At 46.7% G+C, this 18864-nt stretch overlaps 1 long non-coding RNA gene across 1 annotated transcript; it reads left to right on the forward strand.

The window, feature by feature from the left end:
* The first annotated feature begins 807 nt into the window (after positions 1-807).
* Positions 808-18864, forward strand: LOC140428259 (uncharacterized). Its single transcript, XR_011948740.1, has 3 exons — positions 808-959; positions 16987-17110; positions 18718-18864. It is a non-coding gene; the product is annotated as an uncharacterized lncRNA (long non-coding RNA).

Genomic DNA, 18864 nt, shown 5'->3' on the forward strand with positions numbered 1-18864 from the left:
TGTGTCCGCAGCACACATAGCTAAACCAGGCTCAACATGCTGTCATTTTGTTTTATTTTTTCATGGGATGTGGGTGTTGCTGGTTGGGCCAATATCTGTTGCCCATCCCTAATTGCCCTTGAACTGAGTGTCTCTCTAGGCCATTGCAGAGGGCAGTTAAGAGTCAACCACATTACTGTGGGTCTGGAGTCACATATAGGCCAGACCAGGTAAGGATGGCCAATTTCCTTCCCTAAAGGACGCTGACAACATTCAATGATAGTTTCATGGTCATCGTTACCGAGGAGGGCTTGATATTCCAGATTTATTCATTGAATTCAAATTCCACCAGCTGCTGTGTCCATGCAGGACATTAGCCTGGGCATCTGGGTTGCCGATCCTGTGATATTACCAGGGTCCCACTGCCTCCTGATTATGAAAACAGAAGCTGTCACAAATTGGCAGCATCCTAATAACAGATGCAGAGTATTAATTTATTGCTCAGCCATGCCTTCTGCTTTCACAAGATGATAATTTGGTCCTTAACGTACTCTAGCTTTCCTTTGACTACCCAGTTTTATTACATGTGTGGTGAATACATGCATATACCCTTCTATATAAATATATAAACATGTTCCCGATCCTGGTTTGACATTATCCTTTTGCAGACCGCTTGGAATGGCTCGCTCTGATTGGACCAGACTTGCGGGGTGCTTCTAATATCGCTCTCCGATTGGCGCATTATCCAGTGCTCTGAATGGTCGGCAGTATTATGCTTATTGATTGGGCAACGTGGCTTCGATACTGCACTGTGATTGGGCGTGTGCGTAATTGTCCTATTCGCTGATTGGTTGATCTGTCCATCCAGCCGTTGATTGGCTGGCTATCAACGGCTTTCCTTCTGCGGGGCGCCATCTTGGCCGAGGCGGCGAGAGGAGCGAGGTGAAGATGGTGGCGTTCTGGAGGCAGGCCGGCTTGAGGTACATACTCGAAGCCGGGGATCGGGTCCGGGCCGCTGGGCTGGGCTGGGGGACTGGCGTCACTCATCCCCCAGGATCAGGACGTTGTGCGGGCACCTTGTGCTCCGGCCGGGCTGAAGGTCATTGCGGACAGAGAGCGGCCGGCAATCCCCGGGCGAGTTGGAGGGTGCAGCACTTTTGGGTGCCTGTTGTCCCATGAAACTCCGCATTATGGGTGCAAGAAGCTTTAAATTGTCGTTAACCTGGTCTAATTTTATTTGGGGAGGTGTTGGTACTGAATCTTTAATCCAGGGACTGGAGATCGGAGTTACCTGGCACCAGGTTCAAATCCCACCGCGGCAAATAGTGACATCTGAATTAAGCATTGAAAAATCTGGAATTAAAATCTTAATGATGACCATGAAACCATTATTGATTATTGTTTTAAAAAACCATCTGATTAACTAATATTCTTTTAGGGAAGAAATCTGCTGTCCTTACCTGGTCTGGCCTACATATGAATCCAGACCGAGAACAATGGGTTGACTGTTAAATACCCTCTGAAATAATGTCGCTGGGTTGGGGATGGGCAATAAATGCTGGCACAGCCGGCGACGACTACATCCCATCAATAAAAGTGGGGATTGTGCCATGAAATGAAGCAATATCAGTGGAAGAAGCTTTAAATTGTAGTTAACCTGTTCTGAATTTATGATCTTGATTCTGTGGTTTCTATAGTAACACCCAGAATGGAAGATTGTCCATTATAATTGCAAATGTGTGTGTTGGTGCCTGCTGATTAATGAATTGAAACAGATATCCCCCAAGACATTAAGGCTAGTTGGGCAACTTAACGATAAAGGCAATGCAATGTTCATGGACAAAGCATTGGCTTGGCTGAGCTGTTCTGCCTCAGTACCTATAAGGTGTTGACTCTGGCTCAATGTGCAGCATTCTTGTCTCGTATTCAGAGGATTGGCTTCGAGCCCCACATCAACACACCACCTCGGCTGACATCCCAGTTTAGTACCGAGGGAACCTTTTGGATATGCTGTTAAAGCAAGTCTTACTTCTCGGGTGGACATAAAAGATCCAATTGCAGTACTTGCAAAAAGAACAGGTATTCAAAAGGCATTTCATTAATTGTAAGATATTTTGGGACCAGCTGAAGTTGTGAAACTTGCTTTTGGAGGAAAACCGAACTGTGACCCACCAGACAGTAGAAACACCCTCTCATTGGTCCCATTCCATCGCATCTCATAACGCAAAACTGAGTTTTCATCCCACTAGTCTGATTTTTGGAATATGTGCTTGATTGTGACAGCTGCTGAGCTAGGACAGCAACTTGGAGCATGCTTTGACCTTTTTCAGTGTGTGTGTGTGGCTCTAATGGAGTAGGGGAGTTTGTTTGTATGGAGTCAAATGAATGGCTGAGGGAGAAGAGGACCACATTGTTTACCTGAGTCACAAACTAATGCAGCAGAACAGGGGCAGTGAGGAGACAACATTAGCAATACAAAGACAGAATCTCTTGTCGGAATTTTGAGGAAAAGGTGATGCAGTTACAATTTTATAAGGAGTGAAGAGTAGCCCACCACGAAAGACCCAAACATACCCTTAAGATGCAATTGTGAAGTTAAAAAGATTTAAAAGTTGAATATATTTTGTTTGCTGTAGGAAAAAGATTTAGGATATTGAATATATTTTGTTTGCTGTAGGAGAGACATTCAGTAGGGAGTTCTCTATCTTGGTATTGCGAAGTAGTAAGTTTTTAAAACCACACTAATTTATTTCTGTTCGTAGAGTCTCTTGGTAGTTTGTGTGTTTTTTTAGACCTTAAGTTCTGTATCAATGATTGCTGCTTTTTACTCTGCTGCGTAGGGCCTGTCTAAATTCTGTGTCATCACGCTGTTCACTAATAATCTATAATTTCTAAAAAGTTTGATTAAGATATGTCTCATCGTCATCCAGGCAGGAACCTGGCAGAGCACACATTGTCTGCCCTCTTATAGAATTAACATTTGCTTGAATTCAGTGTGGTGATCTATAACAGGCAGGCAATCTGGTTACTGCCTAGGTAAGGTGAAAGTTTTGCCCTACAAATCCTGGGTTGTATTTGAAGAGGGAACTGCAAGCTGCGAAAGCGGATACGGTTAGAGTTGTTACAGTTCTGTTACTTGTCTGGGGAATTCAAGGTGACAGTGAAGAAGAAAAGACTTGTATTTATGTAGTGTCTTTCATGATAGCAAAACTTAAAATGTTTTGGTCTTGAGTGCTTTAGAAATGTAATTAGCATATGAGGAAGGGGTACAGCACATTTGGGTGCCAAATGCACCATGAGTGGGAGGTGTGCTGCAATTTACATTTGGCAAACTTCCACAAATGGCAATGTGATCATCATAGAATCACTACAGTGCAGAAAGAGGTCATTCGGCCCATTGGGTCTGCACCACCCCTCCAAAAGTGCACCTTGCCTAGACCCACTCCTCGTAACCCCACCTAACCTGTACACCTTTGAACACTAAGGAGCAATTTAGCATGGCCAATCCACCTAACCTGCACATCTTTGGAATATGGGAAGAAGTCTGAGCACCTGGAGAAAACCCACGCAGACATGGAGAGAATGTGCAAACTCCACATAGACAGTCACCCAAGCCTGGAATTGAACCCAGGTCCCGAGTGCTGTGAGGCAGCAGTGCTAACCACTGTGCCACCGTGACCAGGTAATTTATTTTACTTGTACTGGATAAGCATTGGCTAGGTTACCTATGGAAAATTCTCTGTTCTTTGTGATCGTGCCGTGGAATATTTCTGTTCCCATCTGAGGACAAACAATGCCTCAGTGGAATGTTTCATCCAAAAGATGGCATCACTGATGGTGCCACACTCCCTCAATACTCAGTGTCAGCTTGGATTATATACACAAGTCTCTAGAGTGGGGCAGAGGTCTCTGACCTGGAGACACGTGAACCACAGCTGAGTGTGTTAGCAAAACATTCCAAGCATGGTGGCACAGTGGTCAGGACTGCTGCCTAACAACACCAGGGACCTGGGGTGAATTCTGGCACGGGTCACTGTCTGTGTGGAGTTTGCACATTCTCCCCGTGTCTGCGTGGGAGGTGCTCCAGTTTCCGCCCACAATTCAAAGATGTGCCGGTTGAGTGGATTGGCGATGCTAAATTGCCCCTTCGTGTCCAGGGATGTGTAGGTTAGATTACGGTGCAATGGGGGGAGGGGGCTTCTAGCCAACTGAGTTGGCCACTTCCCGACTTAAAATGGAGAACCGCAAAGGCTGAAGGGAAATTCAGCCAACACAGGCAAAAATTAGCAGGTGCAAGTTTACTGTGTATTAGACTCTGCAGAAACCCAGACAGCATTGATACAAGCAGCCATCTGCATAGTAATGTAACAGCCATCTACATAGTAATGAGCGATCCCCGGGAACAATCGAAACATTTTAAGGTAAACAAGGCCAAGCCAGACTCCTCGGCGCCAGCAGGAGCCAACACACAAGAGATTAACGGACACTTAAAGACCGCCCAACGATCAGGGAACAGCTCCAGTATTGGAGAAATTGAACCAAGCGATTGGAACGAAGTCCAATCACTTGGAACCAGGTACGGGTCCGCCCTGAAAGGCGGGAAGCCCCTGGGGACTATAAAGTAAAGCTGCCAAGTTCAAATCGTCCTTCTTGACAGGGTCACTCAGCAACGCGAAGCAACCCTTGACAGTGACCTGTCCGGCGGCCTCCAAGAACGTAAGTTTCAAGTCAACGCTCGCTACGAGATAGGTGCTCCTAGCTACCAGTCCATACCAGCTTTTGAACCCTGCAGTTTCAGAACCCGAACAAAAGGCCATTTGTTCCCCTGACCTGGTGGGCCAGTCTGAAGCTAAGTATAGGCCTGTTAGTTATAGAAATAGCTTAGAAAGTAGAGTTTATGCATGAGTAGTGATTTACTGTGTATAATAAATGTGCTTCGATTTGAATCTTACTAATTGGTGTATTGAGTTATTGATCATTACTTGAACCTCGTGGCGGTATCATAAAGATACCTGGCGACTCTAGAGCAAAGGTTATAAAACAGAGCCAATTGAACCAACCAAAAGTTAGCAACATATTACTGCCGACATCCTGACAGGACCCGATCTAGAAGTGGCTTAACCACTCCGGGAGAACCCAAAATTTGAATGAGAAATCCAATTGGGAACAGAAAAACCACAAGTGTTCAAGCAGTTCTGATCAATCCTCATAATTCGGAAGTGTGTTAACGCATGCGTAACTAACAGGGCGATAAGGTAATACTGAGAGACTTTTGTTGCGACAAAACTGTCTGGAGTTTATTCTGGAAAATAGCGAAAGCCGTACCCGTAATTACAGCACTGCCTTAATACCCCTTGATCTAAATTTTAAGAGAATCATTCAGATAAGAAAGATGGCAATGCAACGCCTCATGAACCCTGAAGAATTTGTGGTCGCAGCGACCAGCAGCAGCAGAGTAGGACAATGTCCCGTTTGGGAAGAGGAAATCAGAAAGTACCTCAAAGGGAAAGGAGCGAATTCCGTGAAAATGAGGAAACCGGTCCCGGGAGTATAGAACATACTTGGTGGGAGAACCTGAGCGAGATTCACAAGAAGAGCTTAGGAAAAGCTCGCAAGCCGATGGCAATCGTGTCCGGTTTGGCACAATTGCGAGGCATAGAGGAGGTCGTTAGGACGCTCCGAAAAGAGATAGAAGGCATACATCGAATGAGCAAGGTCAATGTCAGTGAGGTAGAGAAAGAAAACGTAGAATTAAGAAGGAAGTTAGCAACAAAGGACGGAGAGGTGGATGATGCCAAGCGGGCACACCAGTCTTGTCTGGCGCACTTAAGCGGCTTCCAATCCCAGTACGAAAAGGCCCATCAGGACACGCAACGTGCAGTCCTGGTACGAGACGAAACAGAAAAGCAGGTAAAGGCATTGCAGAGGCAGTGTAGTGACCTGAAGGCAGCGTTAAGAGCATTCCATGCTGCCACCACGGAGCAAAGACAAAGCTCATTAGACCACGCAAAGTGCCGGAAGCAGATTGCAGAACTGCAATCTCTGCTTTCAGTTCAAAAAGGATTCCAGGAAACCTTTGGATCACAGCCAGATGAGGAAGACGGCCCTGATTGGGAAGAATTGAGTGAGACAGCACCGAGATATGTTCAGGGAACATGTGCGCAGGGAAAGCCCCAGAAGAGAAAAGTGCCCCAACCCCCCACAGAGCAGATAGTTCCGGCTCCAATGAACCCAGTCACCACCCACCGCACAGCCACATCGGACGACATGGAATTTCTGTACACCACCCCCTTAACAGTGACCCGATTACGGGACGCGTGCGATTAAAATCAAACCGTTCCTCCCCACCTCAGACCCCCACCACTTTTTTGCCAGAGTAAAACAGCAGGCTACCATGTACGGCCTGGATGAGCGAGAGCAAGTAAAGCTCACAGTTTTGAGTTTAGACCCTTCGGTCGTAGCAGCCCTTCCCGACCCACAGAATGTAGGAGGAGGCACCCTTGCAGAAATGCATACCGCGATCCTAGACGCGATCGGGTATAACAGGGGTGACCCCGTAGAAGGCCTCAATATGTGCAGACAAAAGCAAGCCGAGCACCCCACAGCGTTTGCTGGACGCCTGTGGATCCATTTCGCAGCAGTTTTCGGAGACTTAGACCGTGCCCATTTGTCCCCAGACAACATGGCCAAATGGACCCGCACTCTTATCTCCCATGCCACAGAAACAGGACAAAAAGCTTGTGCCAATTATGATCCCTCAGAGGAGGCTCACAATGAGAAATGGGTTGTAAAAAGATTGTCCCGCACCTGGGAGCAATCTGTTCAAAACAAACACACGAACAAAAATCCCAAAGAACAGCAGGCAGAAGCAGACATACACACAGTTAAGGCACACCAGAACCCCGCATGGGTAAATTTAGGCAGGAGCAGCCCCCCACAAAAACCACAGGAGTGTTACAACTGTGGACAGTTGGGACACTTTGCAGGAGAATGCAATGCCCCACAAAAGCAACAGAGAGCCCAGCAGACAGGCACTCTAAATAAAACCAGGACAAAGCCAATACATAACGTTAGCACCCGTTCAGATCAGACGGACCTGAACGGACGGATTGATGGTGTTCGGGCTCCCCCAGTTGGGTCTGCGACACCCTTTGGGATAGGTCCGGCCGACCAGTAGTTGCAGCAAAAATACGGGGACAGCCCATCGAGTTTCTCTGGGACACAGGAGGGTCCCGCACCACAATCAATTCCTCCACCATGTTTCAAAAAGACACATGGCCCACTACAGCCACCATCACCCTCAGCGGCTTTACAGGCCACTCAGCAGGGACACATCACAGCCCCTGTACCCATTCAAATCGGCAACATCACCACCAAGCACCCCATAGTTGTAGTCGATCTACCCCACACAGCAGAACATATTTTAGGCATAGATTTTATGAATTCCCACAATCTATCCTTTGATCCAGTCAACCAATGTGTCTGGAGAATGGCAAAATCTGCAAGAGCCCCGCAACGCTCACCATAGGAGAATATGCAAACAAGATTAGCGCAGTAGGTGGATTTTGGTTTGACCCGACTACGATTAGCACGGACAAGCAGGTTAGGGCAGTTTTACAAAAGAACAGGACCGCATTCGCGACCCACAAACACGATTGGCCGGATGACTGGTTCAGTACAAATCACAGGACCTGACCCTCGACCCCAAAAGCAATATGGATTTCCCCAAGAGACAGAGGGAGAAATCGCAAAAGTTATCGACAGCTTATTAGAGCAGGGCGTACTCAGACCAGTAGCCTCTATTGATAATGCCCCGATTTGGCCAGAGAGGAAACCTGATGGATCATGGCGACTGACCATCGATTACCGGGAACTCAACAAAGTCACCCCCGCAGCAGCCCCCACGGTAGCCACAAGTCCCGAGACCATGCTCAAACAGGGACTCAACTCACAATTCTTAACGGTTTTGGACGTCAGTAATGGATTCTGGTCTATTCCATTGGCAAAGGCATGCCAATACAAATTTGCCTTCACTTTTAAAAATCAGCAGTACACGTGGACATGCCTTCCACAAGGATTCCACAACTACCCCTCCATTTTCCACCGACAGCTGGCAAATGGATTATCGAAATGTTCTCGCCCCGAATGTCTGGTCCAGTATGTGGACGACCTATTACTGCAGACAGACACCAAGGCAGAGCACATCAAGCTTCTGGCCGAACTCCTGGAACTCCTACAGAAAATTAGTTGTAAAGTCAACCCCAAAAAGGGCCAGATTTTGGAAAACAAGGTGATATATTTGGGTACAATTATAACTCATGGTAAACGCGAGATCGAGCATAAAAGGATTGACTCGATTGCCAAATTGCCCCTTCCCCAGAATGTTTCAGCCCTCCGGTCGTTTTTAGGACTGGTTGGCTACTCCCGAAACCACATTGACGGTTTCGCCAGCAAGGCAGCACCCCTCTCAGACCTCCTAAAGAAAGGAGCCCCCTGGGAATGGCTTCCGCAGCATACGGATGCTGTGGATTCGTTGAAAAGAGCACTCCTAGCAGCCCCCGCACTACAAGTTCCAGACCCGCTTTCCCCCTATGCGATAGAGGTAGCAAGCACAGAACACACCCCCACCCAACTTTTACTGACGGACGACTTAAGGACGGTACAGTCAGTCAAATAAGAGCAGCCAGGTGGACCCTTCTTTTGCAGGGACGGGACATCACTGTTAAAAGGACCAAGACCCACATTTTCTTAGCAGATAACCTACAGTACCCAGGCACCCCCCACGAATGTGAAATCATCTCACCGCACCACAACACAGGCCCCTTTATTGCAAACACACCCCCCAGAAAGATAGGTAGTCCAACCCAGAGCCCCAAGCACACACACACGTGCGAACCCATAAGAATATATGTGGATGGATCTTCCACAATATTAGAAGGGAAGCGCATAACAGGATGCGGCATTTATGTCGAGGACGCGCCCTAGAAGAAATAGCAATAAAGCTTCTAGGACACTTTTGGGCGCACAGGCGGCAGAACTTGCAGCCGTGGCGTGCATTGTAGAACACCCAGGTTCCTTCCCCAGCCCAGCAGACATATATTCGGACAGCCTCTATGTCTGCAATAGCCTTACAGAGTTCCTACCCCTGTGGAAAGCAGGAGGATTTGTTTCCGCAGACGGAAAACCCCTCCCCATAGCCCCATTGCACCGTCACATTTTAGAAAAAGGACAGGACTTTTGGAATAGTTAAAGTTCGTCGTCACCATCGTTCCTCCTCTCTTTCCCCCCCCCCGAAATATAAAAGCCGACGCACTGGCAAAAGCAGGTTCCAGGCACGGATATTTTTGGACACCCCTGAAAGCGCACCAGTGAATGCAGCTCAGGTCTCGCAGACTAATTTTGAGGATTTAGTGCAGGCCCAGGAGCAGGATAGCAATCTCGGAGATTTTGAAAGGAAAATTTACGGCACCTTAAGATAAGTTTAAAAATGCACTGACCACACATGACGGTGTGGTGTTAAAAGACACCCTTTGTGTGGTTCCTGAACAGGACCGGAATCAGCTCATTTGTTTGTTCCATGACAGTCATGGACATCAGGGAATTGATCCCACTACAGCCCACCTCCGGCAGCTCTGTTGGTGGCCCAGTTTAAAGGAAGACTTAACGCACTACATTGAGAATTGCCTCATCTGTGCCCAGAACAACCCGGACAGATACGCAAAGAAAGCTCCACTTAGTCACACCCGCCCCGTTAATGGCCCCTGGACTAACCTCCAGATTGATTTTATAGGACCATTGCCCCCTTGCAGGAATGATTATAAGTATGTACTCGTTGGGATAGACACGTTTACAAAATGGGAGAGGCATTCCCATCCAAAACGAACACGGCAAAGACCACAGCCAAGATCTTAACCTACCACATCTTTACGAGATGGGGACTCCCCCGCAGCATTGAATCCGACCAAGGTTCCCATTTTACGGGACGTGTCATGAAGAACGTCCTCACGATATTTGGCATTACCCAAAAATTCCACATCGCATACCACCCCCAGTCAAGTGGTATCGTGGAGCGCTTGAATCGGACCCTAAAAGCTACCCTCCGAAAAATGGTCCAACAAAACAACACCACTTGGGATTCAGTCCTCCCTTTTGCGCTGATGTTTTTGCGAAATACAGTTTCAACATCTACAGGTTACACCCCACACACCCTCATGACCGGACGCCCCATGAAAGGCACAGAATTTTTATTGGGATTAGATTTGACCAGCCCCGAAGTGACGGCCCTCACACACGAGAAAACAGTAGAACAACTGGCACAGAATGTTAAAACGGCTCAGCTAGCAGCCGCGGTACGATTAAGCACATGAAAGAAACAGAGCAAGGCTTGTTTCGATAAGACAGTACATGCGACTGAGTTCAGTGTAGGACAGCAAGTCGTGCTCTCCATATACAACCCCAGCACATTCTTGTCACCAAAGTATTCGGGACCGTACTCCATTGCAGACTAAGTAAGCCCCTCCGTGTACAAAATAAAGTTCCCCAACGGAAAGACTGCGTGGTTCCATATTAACCAGCTTAAGGCATTTGGACCACAGTCGAACCACACACCACGTCATGCTCGACGCAGCAGACCACGACCCGCCCACAGCCAACGTAACCCTACCCTCCCCCCAACACGCCCAGCCACGGACTCAACCCCGACTCCACCCCCAAACTCTGGACTCCGCCCCGGAACGCCCACAGACTGCAGCAACTGTGACTCTGACAATAGCCACAGCACGCCTCCCTCCTATCCCCATGCAACAGGACCCACACCCAGCGAACCTGACCACGATTCGAGTGATCCCTTCATGATCACTTTCCTAAACAAACCCCACCACCGACCTACAATGACGACCCCGATTCCATCCCCACAGAACTAGACACCACCTTTTGGCACCGAGATAACTCATACAGACTCGTCCGGAATTACGAGAGGAATCCCAAATCACACCATGCAGCCCTATCCGCCCTGATACACTCGAGTATGGCATCCGGGAGAAGATGACGACTTTGAGTCTGACTCCCAAAACGCGAACCCCTTTGCGACCCTGTTCGCAACTGATAACTGAGGTGTCCAGATTATGTTTTAAAAAGGAACCGCTTGGGAGAAAACTGTGTCCTTTCTGATGGAACCTGCAGCATGTTTTGTGTTGTTTGTTACTGGTAGTGTTAAATGTGGTACGTAAGATCGGAATTTTTTTTCCACAGCCCCACGCCTTATTTTTCGGCCGAAACCTCTGAGAACTTGTGAGCACGCTCATCAGTAGAAACCTCTGAGAGCTTGCCAGACCCCCGTTCATAACTGCCCTTCTGGTTCGAAGGAAGAACCAATACGGCAACCCCCCAAGGTGACTACATTTCTTGCCCGTACTTGTCGGTTGCTCAGGCAGTGGAGAAATGGCATTGGGACCCGCCCTGCCTGAGAACCACCCCCTCTGGCCAGCTACGCTCGGGTAGAGCACACACTGCATTGGTCGCCGTCCTACCCGGGGATTCCATCCAATCTTGCCCGTCGCCGCCCATACGCACCTCATTTCGGCAGTTTTAGTTCATAAAGTTTTGTTACATCCTCAAACATTTGGATGGTAAATTGCACAGCCTGCGAGACGGCTCGCACTGTTTCAGTATTTTTAAGTGTGTCTTGTCCGGAATATTCAGTTTAAAAAAAAAAAAAAAAAAAAAAAAATGAGGGAGTCACACATGGTGACAAATTGTAAAGGGAGAATTGGCACAAAAGGACAGACATACTAACAGACGCGATATTAAACCAAGATAGTAACAGACACTATGCTTGATCCCACAGAACCCCAGAAGCTCCAGGAAAAGAGACAAAACGAAGAGAAGAGAAAGAAAAAGAACCATGAGGACATCCTCCGTGTTGCTCATCACCGGAATGAACATTTGGTTGCGCGCAAACGCGAACCCCCTGATGCCAACGCCCCAGCCGTTAATGATTCACTTCCCCATAGGACCCAGAGCCCAGTCACAAGCGACACCGCACCATCTTGGTGTGACAGGTTTATAACCTGGTACTCCCTGTCCTACTTAATAGAATCCCTACTAGTATTGGCGATACTCTGTAGCATCGTGCAGACTATCTGCATGAGGAAATGGAGACGGAGAGCCTACCGCGCTCGCACCCCGGTATATAGGATAAGATCCCCAATTTTCGGTTATGAACAGACCCCCGACCCCCGCGATCTATAATAAAGAACATTTGTTTGCGTTCTTTTTGTGAATAAAGAAATGTGTTTCATGAGCGATTGTACAATCCTGAGCTTGACTGCCAAGCCAGGAAAAATGTGAATAATGCTGCCATGATTTTGTGTGTATTGTTTAAGAAGTTATTCTGATTGAATGTTTGAGTGAGTGTAGTATATTAAGGACAGTTAGAGGTACCGTTTTTCTTATTTTGTAATGCATGTCCCTGTTTTGACATAGCGCCACTTAGAATTGTTAGTTAAAATTTTCTTGCGTAGTTATGGTCAGTGTAGAGGCCATAGAAAAGTGCTCGCTGGGTCAGGGAATGAAGACAACGCAGTTATGTGATCCTTCACGCTTCGCGTTAGGATCACAAGGAGGGAGTGTAGCCACCTGAGTTGGCCCCTTCCCGACTTAAAATGGAGAACCGCAAAGGCTGAAGGGAAATTCAGCCAACACAGGCAAAATCTAGCAGGTGCAAGTTTACTGTGTATTAGACTCTGCAGAAACCCAGACAGCATCGATACAAGCAGCCATCTGCATAGTAATGTAACAGCCATCTACATAGTAATGAGCGATCCCCGGGAACAATCGAAACATTTTAAGGTAAACAAGCCAGACTCCTCGGCGCCAGCAGGAGCCAACACAAAAGAGGTTAACGGATACTTAAAGACCGCCCAACGATCAGGGAACAGCTCCAGTATTGGGGAAATCGAACCAAGTGATTGGAATGAAGTCCAATCACTTGGAACCAGGTACGGGGTCCACCCTAAAAGGCGGGAAGCCCCTGGGGACTATAAAAGCCCCCAAGTTCAAATCGTCCTTCTTGACAGGGTCACTCAGCAACGCGAAGCAACCCTTGACAGTGACCTGTCCGGCGGCCTCCAAGAACGTAAGTTTCAAGTCAACGCTCGCTACGAGATAGGTGGTCCTAGCTACCAGTCCATACCAGCTTTTGAATCTGCAGTTCGGAACCCGAACAAAAGGCCATTTGTTCCCCTGACCTGGTGGGCCAGTCTGAAGCTAAGTATAGGCCTGTTAGTTATAGAAATAGCTTAGAAAGTAGAGTTTATGCATGAGTAGTGATTTACTGTGTATAATAAATGTGCTTTGATTTGAATCTTACTAATTGGTGTGTTGAGTTATTGATCATTACTTGAACTTGAACCTCGTGGCAGTATCATAAAGATACCTGGCGACTCTAGAGCAAAGGTTATAAAACAGCCAATTGAACCAACCAAAAGTTAGCAACAGGCTGGACATGTGTAGAGTGCTCTTTCGAAGGGTAGGTGCAGACTTGATGGGCTGAATGGCCTCCTACACTGTAGGGATCTCTGATTTTACCAATAGGTAAATTTTCCCTCTTCCGTTTTAGTCTGAGTAGATTATCAAACAAGCTTGGAGATTTGTTAAACTGCCTGGTAGCTTTTCTTGCCTGTCATTTGCTTTATGTATGAGGTTGAAGAGATTTTGTCGTAATTGTGGCTTGTTCTGGCTATGGTGATCCCACTTCAGCTAGTGACAAGCTTCTAATAAGGGATGCTGAAGCCAGGAAACTGGACCTATTTCAGAAGCAGCTGTAAAGGGCAGCAATAATCTGGAAAAATTAGATCCAAATAATAGAAAATCCTCATTTAAAAAAAATAATAATAATAATTGTAACTTAATGTAGAAATAATCCAGAATAGGGAATGATCAGTCAGAAACGTTTTCTGCTTGGGTAGACTTTGGGCCTGTTTTTTCTTCCATGATTCCAGTTCATTTTACCCTGCACAGTGCTCAGCTTTGAAAGTGGTTAACCCCGCACAGTGCTCTGCTTTGAACGCTGTTAACCCTGCACAGTGCTCAGCTTTGAAAGTGGTTAACCCTGCACAGTGCTCTGCTTTGAATGTTGTTAACCCTGCACAGTGCTCAGCTTTGAAAGTGGTTAACCCTGCACAGTGCTCAGCTTTGAAAGTGGTTAACCCTGCACAGTGCTCTGCTTTGAACGTTGTTAACCCTGCACAGTGCTCAGCTTTGAAAGTGGTTAACCCTGCACAGTGCTCAGCTTTGAAAGTGGTTAACCCTGCACAGTGCTCAGCTTTGAAAGTGGTTAACCCTGCACAGTGCTCTGCTTTGAAAGTGGTTAACCCTGCACAGTGCTCAGCTTTGAAAGTGGTTAACCCTGCACAGTGCTCAGCTTTGAAAGTGGTTAACCCTGCACAGTGCTCTGCTTTGAACGTTGTTAACCCTGCACAGTGCTCAGCTTTGAAAGTGGTTAACCCTGCACAGTGCTCTGCTTTGAAGGTTGTTAACCCTGCACAGTGCTCAGCTTTGAAAGTGGTTAACCCTGCACAGTGCTCTGCTTTGAACGTTAACTCTGCACAATGCTCAGCTTTGAAAGTGGTTAACCCTGCACAGTGCTCTGCTTTGAATGTTGTTAACCCTGCACAGTGCTCAGCTTTGAAAGTGGTTAACCCTGCACAGTGCTCAGCTTTGAAAGTGGTTAACCCTGCACAGTGCTCTGCTTTGAACGTTGTTAACCCTGCACAGTGCTCAGCTTTGAAAGTGGTTAACCCTGCACAGTGCTCAGCTTTGAAAGTGGTTAACCCTGCACAGTGCTCAGCTTTGAAAGTGGTTAACCCTGCACAGTGCTCTGCTTTGAAAGTGGTTAACCCTGCACAGTGCTCAGCTTTGAAAGTGGTTAACCCTGCACAGTGCTCAGCTTTGAAAGTGGTTAACCCTGCACAGTGCTCTGCTTTGAACGTTGTTAACCCTGCACAGTGCTCAGCTTTGAAAGTGGTTAACCCTGCACAGTGCTCTGCTTTGAAGGTTGTTAACCCTGCACAGTGCTCAGCTTTGAAAGTGGTTAACCCTGCACAGTGCTCTGCTTTGAACGTTAACTCTGCACAATGCTCAGCTTTGAAAGTGGTTAACCCTGCACAGTGCTCTGCCTTGAACGTTGTTAACCCTGCACAGTGCTCAGCTTTGAAAGTGGTTAACCCTGCACAGTGCTCTGCTTTGAACGTTAACCCTGCACAGTGCTCAGCTTTGAAAGTGGTTAACCCTGCACAGTGCTCTGCTTTGAACGTTGTTAACCCTGCACAGTGCTCAGCTTTGAAAGTGGTTAACCCTGCACAGTGCTCTGCTTTGAACGTTGTTAACCCTGCACAGTGCTCAGCTTTGAAAGTGGTTAACCCTGCACAGTGCTCAGCTTTGAATTAACCCTGCACAGTGCTCAGCTTTGAATTAACCCTGCACAGTGCTCAGCTTTGAAAGTGGTTAACCCTGCACAGTGCTCTGCTTTGAATTAATCCTGCACAGTGCTCAGCTTTGAAAGTGGTTAACCCTGCACAGTGCTCTGCTTTGAATTAATCCTGCACAGTGCTCAGCTTTGAAAGTGGTTAACCCTGCACAGTGCTCAGCTTTGAAAGTGGTTAACCCTGCACAGTGCTCAGCTTTGAAAGTGGTTAACCCTGCACAGTGCTCTGCTTTGAACGTTGTTAACCCTGCACAGTGCTCAGCTTTGAAAGTGGTTAACCCTGCACAGTGCTCTGCTTTGAAGGTTGTTAACCCTGCACAGTGCTCAGCTTTGAAAGTGGTTAACCCTGCACAGTGCTCAGCTTTGAAAGTGGTTAACCCTGCAGTGCTCAGCTTTGAAAGTGGTTAACCCTGCACAGTGCTCAGCTTTGAAAGTGGTTAACCCTGCACAGTGCTCTGCTTTGAAAGTGGTTAACCCTGCACAGTGCTCAGCTTTGAAAGTGGTTAACCCTGCACAGTGCTCAGCTTTGAAAGTGGTTAACCCTGCACAGTGCTCAGCTTTGAAAGTGGTTAACCCTGCACAGTGCTCAGCTTTGAAAGTGGTTAACCCTGCAGTGCTCAGCTTTGAAAGTGGTTAACCCTGCACAGTGCTCAGCTTTGAAAGTGGTTAACCCTGCACAGTGCTCAGCTTTGAAAGTGGTTAACCCTGCACAGTGCTCTGCTTTGAACGTTGTTAACCCTGCACAGTGCTCAGCTTTGAAAGTGGTTAACCCTGCACAGTGCTCTGCTTTGAACGTTGTTAACCCTGCACAGTGCTCAGCTTTGAAAGTGGTTAACCCTGCACAGTGCTCAGCTTTGAAAGTGGTTAACCCTGCACAATGCTCAGCTTTGAAAGTGGTTAACCCTGCACAGTGCTCAGCTTTGAAAGTGGTTAACCCTGCACAGTGCTCAGCTTTGAAAGTGGTTAACCCTGCACAGTGCTCTGCTTTGAACGTTGTTAACCCTGCACAGTGCTCTGCTTTGAAAGTGGTTAACCCTGCACAGTGCTCAGCTTTGAAAGTGGTTAACCCTGCACAGTGCTCAGCTTTGAAAGTGGTTAACCCTGCACAGTGCTCAGCTTTGAAAGTGGTTAACCCTGCACAGTGCTCAGCTTTGAAAGTGGTTAACCCTGCACAGTGCTCAGCTTTGAAAGTGGTTAACCCTGCACAGTGCTCAGCTTTGAAAGTGGTTAACCCTGCACAGTGCTCAGCTTTGAATTAACCCTGCACAGTGCTCAGCTTTGAAAGTGGTTAACCCTGCACAGTGCTCAGCTTTGAAAGTGGTTATCCCTGCACAGTGCTCTGCTTTGAACGTTGTTAACCCTGCACAGTGCTCAGCTTTGAGCTGAGATATTGACTTTTAAAGCTTTATAATTAAGCTGAAGATCCAAAGCTTTGTTAACTGCAGAATTTCTGTGTCCCAAATTTTTGCATTAAGTTTGAACCAAGAACCCGAGGACCATTTTGATTATCTTCTTCCTTGCAGTTACATTCAGTACTCTCGAATCTGTGCACAAGCGGTGAGGGCTGCCCTCAAACCTCAGTACCAAGCAGAGGCCAAGAAAGCGGCAGATGTAAATGTGAAAGTCAGCAAGCCGAAAGTGTGATTTGTAAGTACTGCACTTTTCTGTCCTTTTGGGTTAGTGTGGTGGAAGGTTTTTGAAATCGGGCATTTATTTCGCAAGCAAAATGCAGCACGCCGAACTTAGCAGTGCAATGGTGTGGGAATGCATCTTGTTTCCAAAAGGTTTGAACCAGTGTTGCAGCCAGAAGCAGCTTCGTATGAATCATTTAGGCTAGTCCCTCTCTCCACTCAAAGTTCAATACTTAACTCTGTTTTGGAATGTTAGAAGGCTCCCCTGTACCTTGGTGTTCCCTCACCATTATGATGGTGTTTAGTAGCTTTTACTAAGAATGTGGATTTTGAGATGTAACAATGGTAAATGTATTAATTTGTGTTCAGTGCTAACAAAGACTCCCTTTGGCTTACAATGTGGGGTAGACATTGGACATTTTTTTCCCATACTGTTTTTCTTTTAAATTTAGAGTACCCAATTCATTTTTTTCAAATTAAGGGACAATTTAGTGTAGCCAATCCACCTACCCTGCACATCATTGGGTTGTGGGAGCGAAACCCACACAACCACGGGAGATTGTGTAAACTCCACATGGACAGTGACCTGGAGCCGGGACCGAACCTGGGACCTCGGCGCCGTGAGGCAGCAATGCCAACCTCTGCGCCACCATGCTGCTCGTTTTTTTTTTTCTCATACTGTTGATAGCAGAGGCAGCTGCTGTTTCATTAGCCCAAATATTTTCAAATGCCAATGAATTTTGCCTCCGATTATTGAATCTGAAAATTTCCCCATGGTTGATGAGCTGACTTGCCTCTGTCATTGTTGGATTTATTCCTCTCCTCGTTAATAAGAGTTGTAACATTTGCAGTCCTCTGGCACCACTCTCCTTATGCAAAGTAACTGAGGACGCATGTCATCCGGAACCTTGAGGACCACTAACCTTTTAAGTTATTCCACCTAATATCACTCCTGCCTTTCCTTTATTGTTACTTATCACAGCGTCTTCTTTAGTGGAGACAGTAGCCGTGCCATCTGCCTTTGCAAGAATATCTCCTTTTTATTGCACCTAATTGGCACCTTTTAAGTTACTCCACCTAATATCACTCCTGCCTTTCCTTTATTGTTACTTATCACAGCGTCCTCTTTAGTGGAGACAGTAGCCGTGCCATCTGCCTTTGCAAGAATATCTCCTTTTTATTGCACCTAATTGGCACCTCTATCATTTTTACTACCGGTCTACTATTTGTATTTATAAGACTTTTGCATTCACTTTTATATTGCCTTCTACTCTGTTATCTTACCTTCTTTGTCCCTCTATTTCTTCTTTAGATCTCAGTAGTTTCTATTTTCAGTTTGGTTCTGTACAGTATTCCGTCTGTACACTCATTATCTTATACTTTAGCCTCTGCTCATCATATCTACAGTTTTTAGTCATTCAGGAAAGTGTAGCTTTGGATGCTTTCCCTTTACCCATGTGTCCGCTTGGAACCTGGACCACCACCTCTTTGAAGTCAATTGTTCGTGTACGGTTTTGTCCATGAATATTGGATTCCAATCCATCTGGGCCTGACTCCTGTTCAACTCACTGAAGTTAATCCTCCTCTAGTTAAGTGTGCTAATTGTGTTTTAATTTCCTCTAGGACCTGAGCATCTTCCACAGACCTGAGCTTTTGAATATGAGAACTCTTTGACCCATCATCCGGAAAGCTGGAACCACAAATCCATTTGAAGACTGTGTCTGCAAAACTGACCAAATGCGAATTTAAAAATATAAATCTTGTTTAAAA

This window comes from Scyliorhinus torazame, chromosome 8 (genome assembly GCF_047496885.1).
Source record: "Scyliorhinus torazame isolate Kashiwa2021f chromosome 8, sScyTor2.1, whole genome shotgun sequence".
In the NCBI taxonomy this organism is placed as follows: domain Eukaryota; kingdom Metazoa; phylum Chordata; class Chondrichthyes; order Carcharhiniformes; family Scyliorhinidae; genus Scyliorhinus; species Scyliorhinus torazame.